This window comes from Vulpes lagopus, chromosome 6 (genome assembly GCF_018345385.1).
Source record: "Vulpes lagopus strain Blue_001 chromosome 6, ASM1834538v1, whole genome shotgun sequence".
Taxonomy (NCBI): Eukaryota; Metazoa; Chordata; class Mammalia; order Carnivora; family Canidae; genus Vulpes; species Vulpes lagopus.
In genome coordinates this window covers 104,826,856-104,850,231 of record NC_054829.1, presented here as the reverse complement: position 1 = coordinate 104,850,231, position 23,376 = coordinate 104,826,856, and positions in this window count along the sequence as shown.

The following is a 23,376-nucleotide window of genomic DNA, read 5'->3' as shown; positions in this document are numbered from 1 at the left end:
GAATGAATTTTCCAGATAATTTGTCATTTTTTTCATAGGGGAGGCCTTTAAAAGATCAAGTCATGACATCTTCTTAGGCTATGGCTGGACTTGTCAATGCAATCATTCAACAAAATATTTACTGAGAATCTACCGTGGCTGGGGAACTGTGCTAAGTTCTGGAGATAGAGTAGTTGAGAACACATATGGTGCCTGCCCCATGGGGTTTACAGACTAGTAGGAGACTATGCATTGGTACTCCACCTCAGCCAACTAGATCTAGTTTTCCAGTTGATACTTTTGTAAATTAAATATCCCTGGAATACCGAGTATTATATAATGATATAGACTGTATTATTGAGACATTTAGTAATAATACCTGCTAAACCTGAAAGCTGCAAAATTCTTGCCTTTGGGTCAGCTGCCTTGGCAGCAGGGGGCACCGTTGTGCACTTGACCAGAGACAGTAGCCACAACCCTGTGTGTGAGTGCTCTCTAGGAATGGGGTGGGCTAGAGAGGCTCATTTGCGTAAGAACTCTGGACCCAGGTGGGTCCAGCACTCTGTGCTATGTGTACATAATCTCATTTAATACTTGGTTACCCTATCAAGTAGGTATTGTTGGTTCTGCTGTAGGGAGAAATTGAAACTCAGGGAAGAAAACTAATTTGTTGAAGGTCAACAGCTTGATGTCAGGCCTGAGCTCAGATCCGTTGACCCTAAAGTTGTTGTTTCTCTCTCCATGACACACTCTTTCTCAAACCATAGAAATTAAAATCTACAGTGAAATAACTTAAAACTAAAAATCTGCCAATGTTGTCATTTGTATAATAGAGATGTACTTTTTTAAAAAAGCTGCTTGTGAGATCCATTCAGATGAAGTCCCTTCACTACTCCTTGCCTTATCTGGGCATCTTTGACTACAGAAACATTTAGGATCTATTGACCTTTGACTATATGTGTGTGTGTGTGTGCGTATGTCTACATCAGTTTCAAAAGATATGTTTCACATCTGGATCTACTATTTCATTTTTTGTCCCAGTCTAGACCACAACAAAAACACCAACACAAAAACATGAGTAAAAGGGAAATGCTGTAGGAACATTCACATGGGAATTGTTATTTAGAAATCGTGTTTCTGAGCTCCACTTGTCCTTCCTCTCTGATCCAGTTTATCCTCAATTCTCAAGACAATGTAATAGTTTGTCATACCCTGAAGGGGAACAAAAAACCAAAAACTGTACTTCAAAGCACAGAAACTCCTTACCAACTTAAAAGAAATGATCAAGCAATTTAATATGAAAATGAGTCAAACTTATTAAAAAAAAACAAACATAATTTGAGGCCTATTGAATGAAGCAAAAGAAATAATTAAGTTGTTTTTTTTTTTTTACAGCAGACTGTTTGGGAAGGAAATCGGGTTGTTCTAAGAAACCCTATGGTTAAAACAAAAAAAAAAAAAAAAAAGAAAGAAAAGAAACCCTATGGTTGTTGAGTGTGGTCAGGTGGTTGCAACACAGACTTGGAAATGTAAGACTCATGGTCCCCTTCCCCCAATTGTGAATGTCTGATGGGCTAGAGCCTCCAGAAAAGTCGCTTGTTTTCTCTGTGCAGTTGGCTGGCTGTCTATAATATCAGTATGCCTATAGCAATATGATTTTAAAGCTATTGATCTTCCTAAGACTGTAGGAATTTACAGTATAAATGGAATCATCTTGCCATGATATGGTCTGGCTGGTAGAGGGGCACTGGGTGATGGAGATAGTGGTCAGGAGCCACCAGTGAAAAGGAGGTACATATTTACATCAGTGTCTATGGGTGCTCACATAAAATGGATCACTAATAGAAAACAACCCAGATAAACATGATGGCACAAGCTCAGTTTCTGGAAAGAGCTAAGAAAAGAGGTGTAGGGAAGAGCAGTGTGCTCTATAGCATCTAAGAAGTGAGCTGATCTGCAGGAGATTTCTCTGTGTTGAAACAATTATATATAAAAGGAGTGGGGTGAGGAGGAGATAGAAATCAAGATTAAGAGTAGGAGTGATGGATAAGAAGGTTTAGGTAAAGAGTCTTTTGTCCATACTCATGAGGGTAACTGTATTATTACTGACTTATAAGTTCCTATTATATACTAGAGTCAGTATTGAGCAGGAATATGACATGTGTATTTTTATGCTAAGGGCCTCCAACTCGTGGCTTATTAAAATAATAACAGTGATGGAGTCTCAGGCAGGAGCCGCAACCCAGAATACTTCCCCACATGGGAAGGAGTAGGAGAACTTTATGAAGTACAGACAGAAAGACTCACCAGGAGTTGGGGGAAGACACCCTAGCCAAAGCAGTGGTAAATATATCCCAATTAAGCAATTGTCATGGCATAAAGAAATTTAAATGAGTTTGCTTCGTGATGGACTGATTTATTTACTGGTTTTGTGTACTATAGTGATTATTAATAATCTTCAGCCACTACATACTTCTCTGGGTGCTCTGGAAATTACCATTTGCTTGGATCCTTGAATGAGTGCATATGATTCTAGAAGAAAAAGGAATATATTTGGATGGCCAGAATAGGCCTTGTTGAAACCGCTAATACAGATGCCTAAGCTTTTCTTGGAATTCTGGGTTATTCTCTCTCTTCTGGTTGTCTCACATCTTGTGATCTAACCAGTTCTTGGGGGTTCTTTGGTCAAGCACTCTGGCCCTGCTTCCTTCTTTTGCTTGGCTGGCAACTCTCACATAGACTTCAATGGCAAAAAAGCTGTCAACAGTTCATAAAAGGATCAAACACCTTAAGATGTTGTATACAAGTCCCAGTGATGTTTTCAAATACACTTCCTTTCTGAGTTCCTCACAGATAACCTTTTGGCATGCAGTGAAGTGATTTGGAGGGCGGATAGCCAATCCTGATTTGGGGGAAATTTTTCCACCCACTAGTTGTCATCATACATGATTTGGTTGGAGAGACATTTCATCAATGGAATCTTGTGATATTCCTGTTAGCAACCTTCCCTTCCTAGGGAACAGAGGTCAAGGGAAGGCCTTTCAAAGGAGGCCTGTTGTAAAGGCCTGGGCTTACTTTCATGTCTGCCATCACAGCTCCTAATCATTCCTCCCCAAAGAGAAGCAAAAGAAAACACAGTTTTCCCTGATGCCCATTCCTTTCATGCCAGCCTAGTTCTTAGCAAAGAGAATTTCAAAATGAAGCACTGGTTGCATTTTTTTCCCTAAATTTCCAGCTTTCAGGCTAAAAATTGGTAGAATGTTTACAAAGGACTTAGAAAATAAAGTGCAAGAGTATTTTTTTGGCATCGTATCCAGTGCTAGTGGGGTTTTCTGGCTTTTAGTGGCAGGAAGCAGTGAATGAATGAGCTGACAAGGGAAAGGTGAGACTGACCTATTACTTAGAGACTCTCCATCTATGAGAAATTTTTCCCCAGGCCTTTTTTGAGACACTAAAGCTTTTCTTCCTTCTTCTTGTGATCCACAAAACAGAAAATTATTTGAGTGACTATTTTCTCAATCCTCCTGAGGATGGCAGAGAGTTAGTGACATTCTGAATCATGCATAGAAGTTAATTCAATATATACAATGGATACTGTATAGCAATTAGGGTTTAATTCCACCTCCAAACTGGTTGAGGAAGGCTGTTAGAGAAACACCAGACCAAAAGGCCCAAGTCTGGAGTCAGTAGAGATAGATACAAATTACCTCTTCCAGAAGCACAGATGATTAAAGTGGCTTAAAAATAAATGCATGTACTTGAAATTTAAGTAGATTTAAATTTAAGATTCAGATAGTCACTAAGTTTAGGGAAAATTGTTTCCGAAAAATCCAAGAAATGTTCCAAAAGTCTTTTAAAGCTCTGGATGGGAGGTTCACAACAAAAGAAAACAAAATCGTTGCACTTTGTATTCAAATGACCAAAACCAAACACATTTTCCATAATACTAACTCTGGAGCAGTTCATTAATTTCTCCTTTCCAACAAACATTTTGTTGGGCACTATCTGGGTGACGGGCATTAGGGGCCAATTAACTGTTTCAGTTCTAGATTAAATACAGTCTGCTATCAAGGTGTCCATAGTGGAGGAAGGATGACCCACACATGAGATGGTCCTGGGAGAAAAAGACAGAGACAAATGTGAGAGATATTGAGGAAATAAAATCTTTATGAATTGGTGTTTGGCTATATTTGTAGATTGAAGGAAAAGGCTAATTTAGTTGGCTCTTGGCTCTTTCAGGCCTTCAATGGGAAATACATGAGAGAATTGAGTTGTGGTTGTTATTCTGGTTGTTTTCAACATATGGGCGGGGCAAGAGCAGGGAGATGGTGACAAGTTTAGTGCTGGAAGAATTTGAGGTTCCAGTAAAGTATCCAAATGAAGGGTACAGAGAACAGCAAGACACAGTTTTGGGTTTCAGGAGAGAGCTCTCACCTGGAGATGCAGATCTGAGAGTTACCAAAAGTTGTGGAATATGTTCAGCTCGTTCATGGAGGATGTGTTTATTGAGGAGAGGAAAGGTCTTCATCTTTAGAAGAAAAAGGTGTATTTCTAGTAGCAGCTTTTGTCTTGCACATTCAAAAGGTGATACAAATATATCCATCAGCAAAATTCTTGGCCTTGACTTTGACCCAGGGAAACTAGGAACCAAATTCAACAGCTTCGGCATTGTTTTCTTGGATACAACTCATTTTTCCCCTTTTCAAATACTATAATTTTCTAATCTCTCCCTAAGCGCTTGACTTCCTGAGAAAGACCAAAAAACCATGTGCGCTTCAATATGTCCTCTTTGGAAATCCATTTGGTTATGCTGCCCATTGCAGGAGGAGATGAAATAGGAAGATTAGCTAATAGATTTTAATGTAATTAGAATCCAGATAACCAAAGTGTTGCCAGATTCCTAACAACTTAAAAATATCTACATCAATTCTGAAGACAAAAGAGACAACTATGATGATATGAAATTCTAAACACTGACCTCTATCATAAACAGTTATACATAGATGGCTTTTAAGATGTTGAGGAATGTTCCCTCTATCCCTACACTCTGAAGAGTTTTGATCAGGAATGGATGCTGTATTTTGTCAAATGCTTTCTCTGCATCTAATGAGAGGATCATATGGTTCTTGGTTTTTCTCTTGCTGATATGATGAATCACATTGATTATTTTACGAGTGTTGAACCAGCCTTGTGTCCCGGAGATAAATCCTACTTGGTCATGGTGAATAATTTTCTTAATGTACTATTGGATCCTATTGGCTAGTATCTTGTTGAGAATAAAGCCCACAGCAAATATCATTCTCAATGGGGAAGCACTGGGAGCCTTTCCCCTAAGATCAGGAACAAGACAGGGATGTCCACTCTCACCACTGCTATTCAACATAGTACTGGAAGTCCTCGCCTCAGCAATCAGACAACAAAAAGACATTAAAGGCATTCAAATTGGCAAAGAAGAAGTCAAACCCTCCCTCTTTGCCGATGACATGATACTCTACATAGAAAACCCAAAAGCCTCCACGCCAAAATTGCTAGAACTCATACAGCAATTTGGCAGTGTGGCAGGATACAAAATCAATGCCCACAAGTCAGTGGCATTTCTGTACACTAACAATGAGACTGAAGAAAGAGAAAAAAGGAGTCAATCCCACTTACAATTGCACCCAAAAACATAAGATACCTAGGAATAAACCTAACCAAAGAGGTAAAGGATCTGTACCCTAAAAACTATAGAACACTTCTGAAAGAAATTGAGGAAGACACAAAGAGATGGAAAAATATTCCATGCTCATGGATTGACAGAATTAATATTGTGAAAATGTCAATGTTACCCAGGGAAATTTACAAGTTTAATGCAATCCCTATCAAAATACCATGAACTTTCTTCAGAAAGTTAAAACAAATTATTTTAAGATTTGTGTGGAATCAGAAAAGACCCCGAATAGCCAGGGGAATTTTAAAAAAGAAAACCATAGCTGGGGGCATCACAATGCCAGATTTCAGGTTGTACTACAAAGCTGTGGTCATCAAGACAGTGTGGTACTGGCACAAAAACAGACACATAGATCAATGGAACAGAATAGAGAACCCTGAAGTGGACCCTGAACTTTATGGTCAGCTAATATTCGATAAAGGAGGAAAGACTATCCATTGGAAGAAAGAGTCTCTTCAATAAATGGTGCTGGGAAAATTGGACATCCACGTGCAGAAGAATGAAACTAGACCACTCTCTTGCACCATACACAAAGATAAACTCAAAATGGATGAGAGATCTAAATGTGAGACAAGAGTCCATCAAAATCCTAGAGGAGAACACAAGCAACACCCTTTTTGAACTCAGCCACAGTAACTTCTTGCAAGATACATCCACGAAGGCAAAAGAAACAAAAGCAAAAATGAACTTCATCAAGATAAGAAGCTTTTGCACAGCAAAGGATACAGTCAACAAAACTCAAAGACAACCTACTGAATGGGAGAAGATATTTGCAAATGACATATCAGATAAAGGGCTAGTTTCCAAGATCTATAAAGAACTTATTAAACTCAACACCAAAGAAACAAACAATCCAATCATGAAATGGGCAAAAGCCATGAAGAGAAATCTCACAGAGGAAGACATAGACATGGCCAATATGCACATGAGAAAATGCTCTGCATCACTTGCCATCAGGGAAATACAAATCAAAACCACAATGAGATACCACCTCACCCCAGTGAGAATGGGGAAAATTAACAAAGCAGGAAACCACAAATGTTGGAGAGGATGCGGAGAAAAGGGAACCCTCTTACACTGTTGGTGGGAATGTGAACTGGTGCAGCCACTCTGGAAAACTGTGTGGAGGTTCCTCAAAGAGTTAAAAATAGACCTGCCCTATGACCCAGCAATTGCACTGTTGGGGATTTACCCCAAAGATTCAGATGCAATGAAACGCCGGGACACCTGCACCCCAATGTTTCTAGCAGCAATGTCCACAATAGCCAAACTGTGGAAGGAGCCTCAGTGTCCATCGAAGGATGAATGGATAAAGAAGATGTGGTCTATGTATACAATGGAATATTACTCGGCAATTAGAAACGACAAATACCCACCATTTGCTTCAACGTGGATGGAACTGGAGGGTATTATGCTGAGTGAAATAAGTCAATTGGAGAAGGACAAACATTATATGGTCTCGTTCATTTGGGAAATATAAAAAATAGTGAAAGGGAATATAAGGGAAGGGAGAACAAATGTGTGGGAAATATCAGAAAGGGAGACAGAACATAAAGACTCCTAACTCTGGGAAATGAACTAGGGGTAGTGGAAGGGGAGGAGGGCGGGGGGTGGGGGTGAATGGATGACGGGCACTGAGGGGGGCACTTGACGGGATGAGCACTGGGTGTTATTCTGTATGTTGGTAAATTGAACACCAATAAAAAATAAATTTATTATAAAAAGTATATATATATTAAAAAATAAACAGTTATACAAAAAGTAGCATGACAAATATTAAAATATTGAAATATTTTATTGAAAACAATCAAGAAAATGTGATTTGAAAAGCAAAACTTAACACATTTAAAACAAAAGGTCAAATACAGTTACTTTCATCTAAGTAAATGAAGAAGTTATTAGTGATAAAGTATGTAATAATTTGTTGATACAGAAAATCAGAATTACAGAGATTAAAGCAGCAATTATTTCTAAATGAAACAAAATAATTAACCGCAATATCTTCACAAACGTACTATATCTCAGAACTGAGCAGGAACCCAATATTGTACTGTCCATAGAAGAAGAGAGGAAGCAGAGTTTTATGAAAAGTCATACGGTTTGGTCAGATTGGCTGGATTCAGATCCCTGTTTCATAACGTGATCTTGGACAAATAACTTAATTTCTTCAAGTCTCCATTTTCTCATTTGCAGAATGGGGATGACATTACAACTTCTGGTTGGGGCCAGTATAAGGAACAGATGAGTCAACATAGAGTCTGACATGTAGTAAATGTTTAATAAATATTATGAAGTCATCATGATGATGGTGATTGAATGGAGTTTTGAGTTGAGATGTTCCTCAAAATCACACCTTATTAAAAAAGGATGTTAAACCACATTATAAAATACACTATTTTTACAGCTTGACAGGGAAGTGGGAGAGTCAGATCTGTTGCATGTGGCTACACAGTCTATGCACTGCACAATTCCAGGAGTTCCATTCACAGTGGTGGTGACATGCACACAGCCTGCTGGATTTTTATGCCGGCTCTAGTCAGAAATTCACCCACAAAGATGAGAACTTCCCTTTTATTCCCCCTTGAATTAAAAATGCAGTTGCTTTTTCCTCATTTAATCTCAGAATTCCTAATCCTGTACACAAATCTTCATTTCTGCTGCTTTACCTAAATCAAGGATACGAATGAACTCCTCTGGGGACCAGGCAGTTGAAGAAACATCCTGTGAACTGAGCTTCCTATAGTCAGAACAGAGAGAAGAGGCATCACTTAAAGGCATTTGTGTTCAAATGGTTTTGAAACACCATATAGTACAAATAAAACACATCTGGATGGCTTAGCACACTAACCAACCATGTGACCTTGCTGGAGTCACTTAGTCTCAATTTTCTTAAGGTAGGAAAATGAAAGATGGAACCATTCTTCACTGTGACTCAGAAGTGATGATCATGGAGACTCAGGGATTAGTGTCTAAAAAAATTATTGTTTCCTGTGTCAGACTAAAGACACTTGTCTACAAACACAGTGTCTGTTCTGTCAGGGGGAGCCCATCACCCCACCCCTCTTCCCACTGCTTGGTATCATGGTCTCCTGCTGATGGATTTGAGTGCAGCTTTTTAAATTATTTAAGTATACCTGTTTGTTGTAAAGTACAGCATTTAAAAAATACAGAGAGGCATAAAGGAGAAACAAAAGTCACATCTCTGAATACACATACACACATATCTGGTTTCCTCCTGCACACACTCACATATTGTTATATGAAATGAGGATCATCCTTTACATGCTTTTTTATAATATATCCTATGTGATTAATATTTATCTTCAACATGTTTTTAAATTTAAATGAATGTTTTAGTTTAGACTAGTTTACAGAAAAGTTGCAAAGGTAGTGCAGAGAATTCCCATACACTCTGTACCCATTTCCTCTATTGCTCACACCAACATGGCTATGGTACCTTTGCTACTACTGGTGAAACACCATCAACATATCACTATTAACTAAACTCCACACTTTATGCAGATTTTGCTAAATTTTTTCCTAATGCCTTTATCTCTGTACCAGGATTACATCCAAGCTAGCACCTTATATTTAGTTGTGGCATCTCCTTGTTCTCCTCTTGACTGCGATGGTTTCTCAGACCTTTCTTTTTGTATGGCCTGGGTCAAGCATCTTGTAGAATGTTCTCCAAACTTGGATCTACCTGATTTTTTTTTCATGGTCAGGCTAAGACTGTGGGTCTGGGGAAGAAGACCGCAGACGTGAAGTCCCATTTTCTACACACCTCATAGCCCGCATGCCTGCTAGCAACATGACTTATCATTGATAATGGTAACTTCAATCACCTAATTAAAATAGTATTTTCCAGGTTTCTTCAATGGAAAGTTACTTGTCCTTTCTTTTTGTGTTCTCATTGGAAGCAAGTTGCTAAGCACAGGTCACTCAGGGGGGTGGAGTTGAGCTCCACCACCTAGAGGGACAAGAAGCTACATAAATTATTGGGAATATTTCTATATGAGAGATTTATCTCTTCTTCATTTATTATTTGGTAATTTATTCATCTCAGTATGGATTCAAGGCTATTTGTTTTGAACTTGGAGCTATAATCCAACACCATATTACTTATTTTATTGTTCAATATGTTGCAGTTTTGGCTAGTGAGTGCTCATTTAGGGTGGCTCCTGTGTCTCTCCGATATGCCTCCATCCTTTGGGGTTTATTTTAATAATTTCTTACTTCCTGGTACTAGATGTCCCAGGTTCATCTTGTGTATATCCTGCCTCAGCCCTACAATTAGCCATTTCTTCTAGGATCCCTGGTTCCTTTTATTAGAGAATAATATCAGAAACCAAAGGCTGGGCAGTAAGTGTATTCATTGCTACTGTGGCACCATTGCTTCTAGTCCCTTTTAGTAGATAGAGCTAGGAAATGTACGTATGTATGCTAATCCATGTGTGTACACAAATCTATAATTATTCCTATACCTTTTCATCTGAATCTATATTGAACTAACCATATGAGTTCATATTAATGTCTCCAACTCTAATCCATTATCACATGGTTCATTTTAGCTTTCCCTCCTTGCTCATCTGTTACTTCCCTCTCCAGCCATAAGAGGCTTTCACTATCAGCTATCCACTTATTTATTTATTCAGTTCCAGTAAACAGAGAAGGCAGTTTCAGAATTGTTAAATACCATGAGAAACAACTTTACTAATTAGAATGCAGTGTTTATGTTCAGTTCCTTTTATCTTTGACTTACAATTTCCTGTTAAAACACCATTTTCCAAAGTTACTTAGGTCAAGACGTTATTTTCTCCATTCTTTTCAGTGAGGTTATATCATGTATTTGTAGTACAGAGATATTCCTGTGTCAGAATCTACATTCTATTCTGAGATCTCCTAGCCCCTTAATTTTTTAATTTTTGCATATATGAAGGTTCACTATTATTACAAAATTCTCTGGGTTTTGACAGATGTGTAGATACCATGTATATACCACCACAGTACCACAGAGATTAGTTTTATCACCCTAAAAAAATTCCACTGCTTCTCCTAGGAGGACACTTTTCTCCTCTTTTTCTCCTTGGCAACCCTGATCTAAATACATCCCTATAATTTTGGCCTTTCCAGAATATCATATGAATTGAATCATATGGTATATAGCCTTTATGGCATGGCTTCTTTCACCTCTAAAATATATTTATGATTCATTTGTGTTGGTGTGTTGAATAAGAGCTTTTTTCTTTTTTATTGCTGAGTGATATTCCATTGTATGAATATGCCACAATTGGTTTCTCCACTCACTATTGAAGGACCTTTGGTTACTTCCAGTTTTTGACAATTATGAATAAAATTGCTATAAACATTTGAATGGAAATTTAGTATGGACATAGTTTTCAGATCAGTTAGATAAATGCCTAGGGAGAGTTATTATGGACAGTACGGTAAGTCTATGTTTAACTTTATAAGAAACTGCAAACTATCTTCCAAAGTTATGCACTTTGCATTCCCACCAGCAATGAATGAGAGTCCCTGTTGCTCTGCTTGCTTTTTCCTCAGCATTTGATACTGTTAGTTTTTTAGATTTTAGCCATTCTAATAGATGTGCAGTGGTACCTCATTGTTGTTTGATTTTGCATTTTCCAATGATATTGAGCATTTTCTCATAAGCTTATTTGCCATTTTTACATCTTCTTCAGTCTTGTGTCTGTTCAGATCTTTGACCATTTTTTAATTGGATTGTTTTCTTATTGTTGAGTTTTAAGAGTTCTTTAGATATTGTGGCTACAAGTCCTTGTAGGAAATGTTACTTGCAAATAATTTCTCCCAGAGTGTAGCTTGTCTTTTCATTATCAACAATATCTTTCATAGAACAAAAGCTGTAAATTTTGATTAAGTTCAGTTTATTAACTTTTTCTTTGTGCATTGTGCTCTTGGTATTATAGCTAAAAACTGTCTAGCCTAAGGTCACGCAGATTTTCTTCGATTTTTTTTCCTACAAGTTTTATAGTTATACATTTAGATCTATGATGCATTTTGAGTAATGTAGTAAAGTGTGGGCTATATAAGTTATAGATTGAGGCCCCTTTTGCTGCACATGAATGCCTAATTGTTCTGGCACCATATGTGGAAAGACTATCCTTTCTCCTCTGAATTGTCTTTGAGTCTTTGTAAAACTAGTTGACTCTGTTTATGAGGATCAGTTATTTCTTAGCCCTCTGTTCTGTTCTATTGGTCTACATGTCTATGTCCACACTTAGTTACTGTTATTAAAGTAAGTTTTGAAATTGGGTAATGGGGTTCCTCCAACTTCGTTCATTTTCCTCAAAGTTGTTTTAGCAACTCTGAGTCCATTGTCTTCCCATATGTATGTATCAGTTTTTTGATATCTATAAAAAACACTTTTCTAGGATTTTGAATCTATAGATTACCCTGAGAAATATCAGAAAGGGAGACAGAACATAAAGACTCCTAACTCTGGGAAACGAACTAGGGGTGGTGGAAGGGGAGGAGGGCAGGGGGTGGGGGTGAATAGATGACGGGCACTGAGGGGGGCACTTGACGGGATGAGCACTGGGTGTTATTCTGTATGTTGGCAAATTGAACACCAATAAAAAATAAATTTATTATTAAAAAATATATAGATTACCCCGAGATGAAATATCCCCTCCATTTATGCAGATTTTCATTGATTTATTTCATCATTGCTTTGAAGTTTTTAACATACATATCATGTACATATTTTGATATATTTATACCTAACTGGTTTTTTTTGCTGCAAATACAAATGCTATATATATTATTTTATTTTGAAGTTCAATTCTTCCTTGATAGAATACAGAAATACAATTAACCTTTTTTTTAAAAAAAAGATTTTATCTATTTATTCATGAGAGACACACAGAGAGAGAGAGAGAGAGAGAGAGGCAGAGACAGGGAGAAGCAGTCTCCATGCAGGGACCCCGACGTGGGACTCTATCCCGGGTCTCCAGGATCATGCCCTAGACCGAAGGTGGCACTAAACCGCTGAGCCACCCAGGCTGCCCGATAATTAACCTTTTTATTTTGACCATGTATTCTGCAACCTTTGTTGAACTCACTAATTCTAAGAGTTATTTTGTAGATTCTTGGGGATTTTCTATAACACACATCTGCAAATAGACACAATGTTATTTTTTCCAGCTTTTTACGTCCTTTGTAAATGAAATGAAATAATTTTTTAAATAACAAGATTTTCTTACTACTCACACTGGGGCCAGATAGAGCTAGGATTCCAGTGGCCTTCCTCATTATAGCTTTTACCATTGTGGAGGTAAATCATTTCCTAGCTCTGCTTTTTTAAAAAAAGACTTTATTTGGGGGGCACCTAGGTGTCGTGGTCAGTTAAGCATCTGCCTTTGGCTCAGGTCATGATCAGGGTCCTGGGATCGAGCCCTGCATCGGGCTTCGTGCTCAGTGGGGAGTCTGCTTCTGCCTCTCCTGCTGCTGCTCCCCCTGCTTGTTCTCTCTCCCTGTCAGATAAATAAATAAAATCTTTTTTTAAAAAAGACTTTATTTTTTAGAGTAGTTTTCAGAGTAGCAAAGCAAAATTGAGAGGAATTTATAGAGGTATTCTATATGTCCCCTGCCTTCATGTATGTATAGCCTGCCTATTATCAATATCCACTACCTGAGTGGGATATTTATTACAAGAGGTGAACCTACACTGACACATCCTATAAGATGTAGGTACTTCCCTCATCTTAAATATGAGAAAACCGAGACTCAGGTTAAACAGCTTGCCCAGATTTGCAAAGGTAGGAAACAGTCTGCACTTCCATAAAACCATGATGAAGAAGGCTGCTGGAATCCTAGTATATTCAAGGTGAAAGGGACCTGAAGGACTTTTGATGTTCTTATTTTGAGAATGAGGAAACTAAAACTGAGTGTTGAGTATCCCGCAGTCACAGAGTCAGAACCAGAAGCCAGGTTTACTTTTAGTCTAGTGCCGCTTCTATGATTCTACAGATACTACCTAATGAGACTGAATAGATTTCAGCAGAGAGCGAGATTCACTTTCTGATGATTCCTATTGACAGAGCATTCACTGATACTCTAAAGCTAGACCTGCAACAAACAGCAATAAATGTGTTTAAGCCAGGCTTCTTCCTCAGATGAACTGTAGAAGTCTCATCCTGGTAGTCAGTTTCAGCCAGGTCCTATAGACTAGTCCTACCTTCCATACATCCTTATTCCCTGAGATCTCATTCTCATCGCTTCTGTTCCCCTTCAGGTCCTCTGAGCAGGAGGTTCAAGGAAAAGAGGAGGGTGGAGGGGAAGGGTGAAGTAGGAAATGGGACAGAAAATTTCATACCAAGGAAGAGTATCCATGACGATCCCAAAGACAAAGGAAGTTAAGAACACCTTCTGAGCACAAATAACAGCATAGAAATTAATTTGAGGCTTCCTATGAGGCCTCCTGAAAGGATTTCACTCCTTTGGGTGTTTATAGTCTGGCATGTTACTTTTAAAAAAATTATTCTTACTACTTATGGTCACACATTATATTTAATCCTTGATAATGTCAAATAAAAGGGAAATAATAACATCTTATGTTTATATATTGCTTTACAGCTTACTAAGCACTTTTACAATCATGATCTCATTTGATCCTTACAGTAACGTTGTGAACTAGCCAAGGAAGGTTATTATTAATTCCACCTTACAGATGAGGAAACTGAGGTTCAGAGAGATTAAATAAAGGTGCTCCACATCTCATGGTTAGGAAGTAGAGGCCAAGACTGGAATCTAGAGCTGGGGACAGAGTGGTGCTCCGTGAGGGGCAATTGAGCATTAGGTATGACCAAGGGCAAGGAAGTGTTTCTATTTTATGGATTCAGGATTCAAATCAAGTCTGAAGTTTGGGTGTTAAAAGAGATTTCGAAGGCATGGTGATGTGGCACACAACATGCAGAGCGATCAGATGGTGAAAATTTTCTGAGAGTAGGGAATGGGTTGTACAGCTCCAAAACAGATATAATTTTGGGGCATCCAGGTGGCTGAGTTGGTTAAACATGACTCTTGGTTTCTTTTCAGGTCATGATCTCACGGTTGGGAGATAGAGCCCTGCATCGGGCTCCATGCTCAATGGGAAATCAACCTGAGATTCTCAATCTCTCTCTCTCTCTCCTTCTGCCCCTCCCCCAGCTCATGTGCACATTCTCTCTCTCTCTCTCTCTCTCTCTCTCTCTCTCAAATAAATAAATAAAATATTTTAAAAAGACAGATATAATTTTTATACCATCATTGCTATAAAAAAGAAGTGAGGGATGCCTGGGTGGGTCAGTGGTAAAGCCTCTGCCTTTGGCTCAGGTCGTGATCCCCGGATCCTAGGACCAAGTCCCACATCAGGCTCCCTGCAAGGAGCCTGCTTCTCCCTCTACCTATGTCTCTGCCTCTCTCTCTGTATCTCTCCACGAATAAATAAATAAAATCTTTATTAAAAAAAAAAAGGAGTACTAATGAAATGCAAGTCCAAGAATGCCCCAGAAAGGTCACAGACAGCCAAACAATTAAACTCTGCTTTTTGCCTACTCAGAAGAAGGAAAAATGGAAATGAGGGGAAAAAAAACAACAAAACAGGAAGACATTCCTAGAACTCTGTCTACCAAAAATATCCAAGTATCTCTAGCTCCCCACAAGATATACACAAATAATTTCAGGAGAACTAAACACACACATACTTCTAGGCTAAGCTATTGGTGAATATTTACATAATTTTAGAGTGTAGGATGTTTTCTAAGCATGACACCAAGGCCAAAATCATAAAGGAAAAGATTTATAGATGTGATTATACAAAATTTACATCTTTCTCCCTCTGAAATCAAAATAAAATAAAATGCTATAAACAAAATTTTAAGTGAAAAGACAAACTGAAAAAAAATATTTGGAAAATATGTTCATGTCTTCATTTTTAAAAAAATAGCTAACAAATAGCTAACAAATAATAGTAAGATGAACTTCCCATTTGAAAATTATGGACTTGGAACATGAATAGGAAACTCCAATCAGAAAAAAATATATATGTATACTTATAGCCAATAAGCATATGATAATATGTTGCACCCTTATTTGTAATCCTACAAATCCACAATAAAATAAACATATTTTATTGATGTAGGGAAATGTTATAAGTATATAAAACTTGTTTTCGGTATTTTTTAAAATGTATATCTAAGTTCTGGAAGAGCAGTGTGCTGAGACATGAACAGTGGTTACCTCTAGGCAGAAGAATTATGGGTACTTTAAATGTAAAATACTTTTTCTTTTTTCTAATTTAATTTATAAAATTATGGACATGAATTACTTTTGTAATGAAGAAACCAAACCGGCCATTACACCTTTAAGTAGGGACAAGATTTCTCAGCACACCATTGTTTCTTTTTAAAAATCAGATTTGAGGGGCACCCATATGGCTCAGTGGTTGAGTGTCTGCCTTTCACTCAGGTTGTGATCCTGGGATCCCAGGATCGAGTCCCATATCAAGCTCCCTGCAAGGAGGTTGCTACTCCCTCTGCCTCTATCTCTGCCTTTCTGTGGCTCTCATGAATGAATAAATATTTTTTTTAAAAAAATCATATTTGACATAACTTTTGAGGGGTTTTTTTTATTTTTTGTTTTTTTTTAAAGATTTTATTTATTTATTCATGAGCGACACAGAGATAGAGGCAGAGACACAGGCAGAGGAAGAAGCAGGCTCAATGCAGGAAGCCTGACGTGGGACTCGATCCTTGGTCTCCAGGATTACACCCTGGGCTGAAGGCGGCGCTAAGCCTCTGAGCCACCAGGGCTGCCCCATGACTTATAACTTTTGGATTTTCAACCTCCGTTTCAAGAACACAATCTTCCATGATATGGGAAGACTTTCTACACTCCATTTGCATAAATAATTTGAGTTGGCTGGTTCCCCTCCTGGTGTTCCTGCCCTTTGGGGTAATTCACATAGTTACCTCCCAGCTTCCTAGGTATAATTACTCTACTAGGAAAAGAGGTACCTAGATTATTATATAAACAAACAGCATAATCATAAATGGTATCTTCTGGAATTTGGGATGTTGCCTATTTTCCTTTCATAGTAAAATTAAATTTACATATATTTTGTATACACTACATTAGAAACTTAGAATTAAAGAGATCATCTGTAATGGTCAGACTTAGACTGTAATGCAATTTCTTCCCCCAGCTTAGACCCTTTTTTCTTTCATAATCTTGCCCCTGGCATCCCCACAAAACTCAGCCCTATGAACAAGCATAACCTGCTACACAAACCATTGTTCAACCAGATACAGATAAACAAAATGAGAAAAAATTCCCACAGTCAGGCAAGGGACAATCTCAGAACCCAAATAAAAGGCAACGTGACAAAACTTCATTTTCAGCCTCTAAATATTCCAGAAAGTCAGCTTACATTCATTGGAGAAGAAGAATGATCTAATGTATTTTAGGAGACTTTGAAATTCTGAGAATGTTCTGTTTTCCGTGGCCCCTGATGAAAAGCAATTTGGTAGAGGCAGTTCATCTTAGTGAAGGTCAAAGTAGCAGATAGATTTTACATATCCAACATATTATGTTTCTTTCTTGTAGCACAAGAACAGAGACAAAACCCTTCCATAAGAAAGTAGCATTAGCATCTGTGTTGTACATCACGAGCACAGGGCTGAAGTGGAGGCGGCTGGTTCTACTCCTGCTTGGCCAGTAGATCACGTTGTATATTTGGGCCACCGGTCACTGTCCCTTCTCGCCACCAAATTCCCTAAACTACCATCACTGCACAGACTGGAAGGACTTCTTTCTTGATGAAAGTGGTTTGTTCTCCACGTCCAAAGGTTCCCCGGGGGGCGTGTGTGTGTGCACGTGCGGGGCTGTGAGCGTCGCCCTCGGAACTCCAACGGAGCTGTTCTCTTGAGTCTGGCAGAACCTGGTCGGTAGCAGCGGAGGATATTTCGTAATAATAATGATGATGCCACCTCACACTTTTCATCTTCAAAGCACTTTGCAAACAGTAATTAATCCCCATAATACTCATGAGGTAAGTAAGTAAACACCATTATCCCCATTTTATAGATGGAGAAACTGAGGTGAAGTAGCCAAGCAAATGGCCCAAGGCCAAAAGGAACCAGTGTCAGAGCAGGGATGGGGGGACGAAGCTCCCGGCATCTGCTCATCCCCTGCAGCCCACGGCACCCCGGGCCGCGTCAGGGAGAAGAGGCGGAGGCGCTGAAGGTAGCCGGAGGCCCAAGGAAGGCAGGATCTCCCGGCAGGCCCAGCTCTGGCCCCACTGCCCTGGGGAATGAATGCTGCTATTCATCGTGTGGGCAGTTTGTGGGCATTCACTTCAAGATCCTTGCAAAATAACAACAACAAAAACCCTATTGAGGCTCCTTTCTCCTCGGACCACATATTTCCTGAGTTTTTCCTTGAAATCAGGGGATGCATGGTACATACACGCCCTCAGGAAGCAGGATCATTCAGCCCACCCTACAATTCTTGGGAGGCTACATTCAGAAATGTGACCACAGGCCGGGCCGCGCTGCAGGAGCCTTCTCCTACGAGTTTCTGGCCGAGCTCCTTCACACGACATTTAAGAGCCTAAGAGCCGTCTGGCTGGCTTCACACTGGAACACTTATCTGGCTGCCTCCTCGTGGTGGGCCCCCAACTCCCCGTGTTCGAGATGGACACACGTCAAATCGCTGGCAATTAGACTGAAACTTTATATCCGTGCTGACAGAGGCGGGTCAGGAGAAAACGTGAATTGAAATGAAGTGAAATTGGCTTATCAGGGAGGGACCCTGTCTCGGGCAAGTGAGGGTCACTACCAAAACTACGACGCCGCTGCAGACCCGAACTTTGCCCAGACCACCATGCTTGATGGCATTCACAATCAGTCCCTCAGTGGCCCCAAGGACCTATCAGACACTGCTCTCCAAGTTTTTTCACCTGCCAAAAAATGCTGCTACCTAGTTCCTACCCTGCATTTCTCCTCCCGCCACTTCAAATTCCCCTTAATAGCCTAAAGGTTGCCATGACCACCCACTTCACATTTGTGGCAAATCTAGAAGCTGCTGCTTTAAGCATTATCTAGAGTGTCTTGACTTGGCCCCTAATGAAAGCTAATAGCCTTTGAAGTGCTGAACCAAACATAACAAATAGTTATACCACTCAGCTCAGTGCTCCCACTTTCTCTCCACATTTTGCCTCCCATTTGGCAGCACACACCCTACAGAGCTATGGAGAAGGGAGAACTTTCCCTCCACTGCCCTCCCTGAATCTGTGGGGGAGATAGGCCTAGGGAAGCTTGGAAGGTCTCTCAGAGAAGTTTTGGCCCCAAGAACTCAGGAGACCAGTGGGACAGTGTGCTATCAGCGCCGGGTGCAGCCCAGTGAATTTCCAGAGAGGTCTTTGTCTGGGACCTCCTGTGGCATCTCCCTGGCTGACCACAGATGACAGTTTGTCCTGCCCACCTCACGCACTCCTGACCTGCTGTTGAAACGGGTAGGTTTATACGGTCTTACACAGCCTTCTGAGGAGAGTGAAGTACCTCCAGGCAGCAGACCTGTGGGGAGAGGAGTACCCAAAGTTGAATAAAGCCCATGTCATGAATTTGTGGGTGACGCTAATCAGACAAGACAGCACCAAGGTCAGGAGTGGCCTTCCCATTGCTTATAATTGTAAAAATTGAATAATCCTCTCTGCCTACGTCTCTCCCTCTCTCTCTGTGTCTCTCATAAATAGATAAATAAATTCTTTTAAAAAAAAAGAATTAGAAATGAATAATCCTAAAAGTAACTGAAAAAGGCTGAACAACATGGTTCCCATAATGCCTTGGCCCTTTGGTTGCCTGGCAGGCAAAATTCCCCCATCTGACCAAAGAGTAAATTAAGCCCACAGGAAGAATTCTCTGCCCTCCCTGAATGGACTGCTCTTCCCCGTCCATGCTGACATCCCCACTAGCCCCATGCCTGGGTGTGTTCCAGATGCAGGCACTGCACACACGTCGGTTCCCCACAGTGACACACTCCAGGTGAACGCTGGAGAGGAGGGCAGAGCAGAGAGGTATAACTTCTCACCACATAAAAGAGAGAATCCGGCTTGCTGCCAGAGCGCCTGCTGCACAGTGACAAAGCATGTCACACCTTGGATTTTGAAGTTCATAAATAGATCCACAATGTTGATAATTCAGGGGGATGGTGGGTGGAAGTTGAATTTCTGTTTCTTCAACTCTGTAATTAATTTATCCAGCAACAAGGCTATAATGATCCAGGAAGAGAAAAAGAACCCCTGGGGGTCTGTCTGTGGCTTTTCCTCAGAATGATTAGGTACCGTTGGGTTGACACTGAAGCCTAGATGTGAATGAACTCAACACTGTGTGTGTGTGGATGTGTGTGTGTGTGTGTGTGTTTATATGGTTTGTGTGTGGTATATATGGTATGTGGTGAAGGGGTGTATGTGTGTGATGTGTGTAGTATGTGTTGGTATGGGTGTGATATGATTGTAGCGCTGTGTGTATGTGGTCTGGTGTGATATGTGTAAGTATCTGTGGTGTGTGTGTGAATGTGATATTGTGTGTATGTGTGTGATGTGTGTGGTATGTATGTATGTGGTATATGTGATGTGAGGATGTGAAGTGTGACATGTGTGTGCTATGCGAAAGTGTGAGGTTGTGTATGGTACATATATGTTTGTTGCGTATGTGTGCTTTAGATATGTATATGAAGAATACATGTGTGTGGTGTGTGAGCAGGTGCATCTAAGGGTATGAGGTATAATAATGTGCTGTACTGTGTGGTGCACTTAGGTGTGTGTAAGATGTATGTGTGGAGTGTTTATGTGTGTGAGACATGCATACAGGATGAAGGGTGTGAGATTTGGTATGTATGCTCTGTAGGGTATGTGGGCTAAGTGTGTGTGGTGTGTATGGTATCTGCGGTGTGTGTGATGTATTTATGTGTGTGGTTTGCATGCATGATGCAAGGGTAGGAGGCGTGGTGTGTTTTATGTAGTATATACAAGTGCGTGTGGTGTATGTATTATATACGATATATGAGTGTGTATGTGGGTGTCTTACATGTGGTGTGTATGACTGTGTGTGGTGTGGGTTATGTGTGGCATGTGTGAGTGTGGGGGCTGTCACGTGGGTATGTATGGATGTGTGTGGCGTGTGTGTATATTATGTGCGGCGTATAAGAGTGTGTGTGGTGCGTATGAATGTGTGTGTGACATGTGTGCAGGCTCTGCGGGCAAGCACTTGTGCAGACAGGCCTGCCCTTAACTCTTTGAAGTTAGCACAGAGGCATCCTCGCGCAGCTGGCCCTGTGGCCCGCCAATCTCGCTCAAGAGCTAAATCCCAGGGTAGGAGAAAAGAAACCGCGCGCGGGGCTAACACACCACACCCTGGAGCCCCTCGGGGAACGGTTTGAAGTTAAGGATGTTTAACTGGGACACTACCAAGCTCCCGCCTGCCCCTCGGGCTGCGCTGCAGAACACGGCGCTTGTTTGTTGGAGTTCAGAGAGCACAGGACCAGGAGGGGGTGATGCCATCTACAGAGGCCTCCTGCCTGACCTGAGCCCCGGGGTTAAGCCTTACCCTTGACACTTTCCAGTGACACGGACCCGTGAGCTAGGCCCCAGTTTTGACATCTATAAAACATACATGACAACGAGTTGCTCCTGGAATGAGGATTTCATAAAATAACACCGTACCCTGAGTTACTGCTCCACCCCCTCGTTTTGAATGGGGGTGTGAGTTTTCTCCAGAATTGGGATTCTTTGGCTTTCTTTAGGCCTTAGAGGTTTCGGTACTCAACTCACACCTAACGATACCTATCTCCAAAGCTCAGAACTAATTGTCAAATAATATGGCTCTTTCCTATTTTCTGTTTCTAGCACATGTGGCTAGGGCTGTCAGGCCTGGGGACAGTAACTCTACTTCATCCTCTCTGGCAGTGGGAAAGGAGGGAACATAAATTCAGTAGGAAGAGGGAGAACAAAAATTCCCTGCACCATTCGTTCAGACACCAGGGCCAGAGCTTTGCCATTCAAAGTAGTATTCAAGTAACAGTTAATGGACTTCCAAGTCCATTTCTGCCTAGCAACTGCTGTGTGACCTTGGACAAATTCCTTAACTTCTCTGAGTCTCTCTTAACTAAAGATTTAAAAACACCGAGACTCAGAGAAGTTATGTTTAAATATCTAAGTCTCCAACCTAGAGCCAATAGTAAGTAGTACCTCGTTCATAGGACTATCTGAGGATAAAATGAGTTAATGAATAATAAACTCAGTGCCTAGTACAGAGTAAGCAGCAAATGTGCTTTACAAGATAATACGTTCCCTTGGGTATGTATTACACAGAGGAGGTTCAGACAAATAAAGCAATTTACCCCCAATCACACAGCTAATGAGCAGTGGGCCTGTCTACCCAAGTCTGTCTTGCTCACACACTGGTCGGCCACCTTTTATCTCTACCACACCAAACCACCGCCCTTACAGCCTCTGTAAGAGACCTCTCCATGGGACACTGCTGAGTTCCAGAGACACTGTCATCCTGAAAATACTTTACAAAGAAACCTAGGAAGAAAGAAGTGCCATGGACTAGCAAAAGGAGATCATTTCCTTCAGCACCAGCTAGTAAATGCCCCAACCTGTATCTGTTGGTTGAATTCCGCATGGCGTCTGGAGATGGAAAATTTGTACTGAGTAAAAACAAACCTGGTAGTTAGCTATCATGACTGCCCACACTCATCACAGAGCCCGCCGTGCCCTTAAGCCTCCGTGCCTTTGCACAGGCTATTCCCTCAAAAAGGAACACCCTTCGTTCTCCCTCCCAACCACCACCTCTACCACCCAACTCTCTTCTCCCGTCCCACTTTGAATATCCTTCTCTTGCAGTAGTTAGTTAGCCCAGTGATCTAATTATTTGTTTATATTTCTGTGACTGTGCATGCCCAAGGATGGATGCCCTGTTCCACTCACTGTTGTTTCCCCAACACCTGGCAACAGCACCTAAGGAGAGGGCATTGCCAGGACATGGCACAGACCTATCACTTGTGTTGGTGGCACTGACGTGAGGTACTGTGCTGATGCTCCTGGCACAGAGCAGAATGAGGCACAGGGTCAGGGGCATCGGGTATGTATCACCAGGGTCTGTATGGAAAGTAGGAACCACTTGCAGTGTTACAGCAAAGGGAGTTTAATGCAGAGAATTGGTTTCACAGGTGTCAGAGGACCTTAGAAGCCAAGTAAGAAGAAAAGTAAAGACAGAAATTAGCAACAGATGGAAACTACTACCACTCGTGGGCTGGAGAGACAAAGACAAGAGGTGGGAGTTCCCAGACCTGAGGGCAGAGGCCACCCAACAGAGGGCAGAACCAGAAAGGGCCTATCCTGAGGAGTGGGGGCCACCACGGAGACCCAGCCCCGGCTGGGGAGCACGGGGAGACAGAGGCTTCTCCCTCCACCTTACAGTCTATGGCCAGTGCCAGTACGGCCATTAGCCTAGCCCAGCTACAAGACATCTGGGGTAGGATGTCCCCTCCAATGTGGAGCAGAGCCTGGGGAAGATGAGAAGTGGATTGGAAGGTAAACATACCCGGGATCAGCCCATGCAAGTTGTGCTTTGCGCACGAGGCTTTGGCGGGGATTCAGGGCC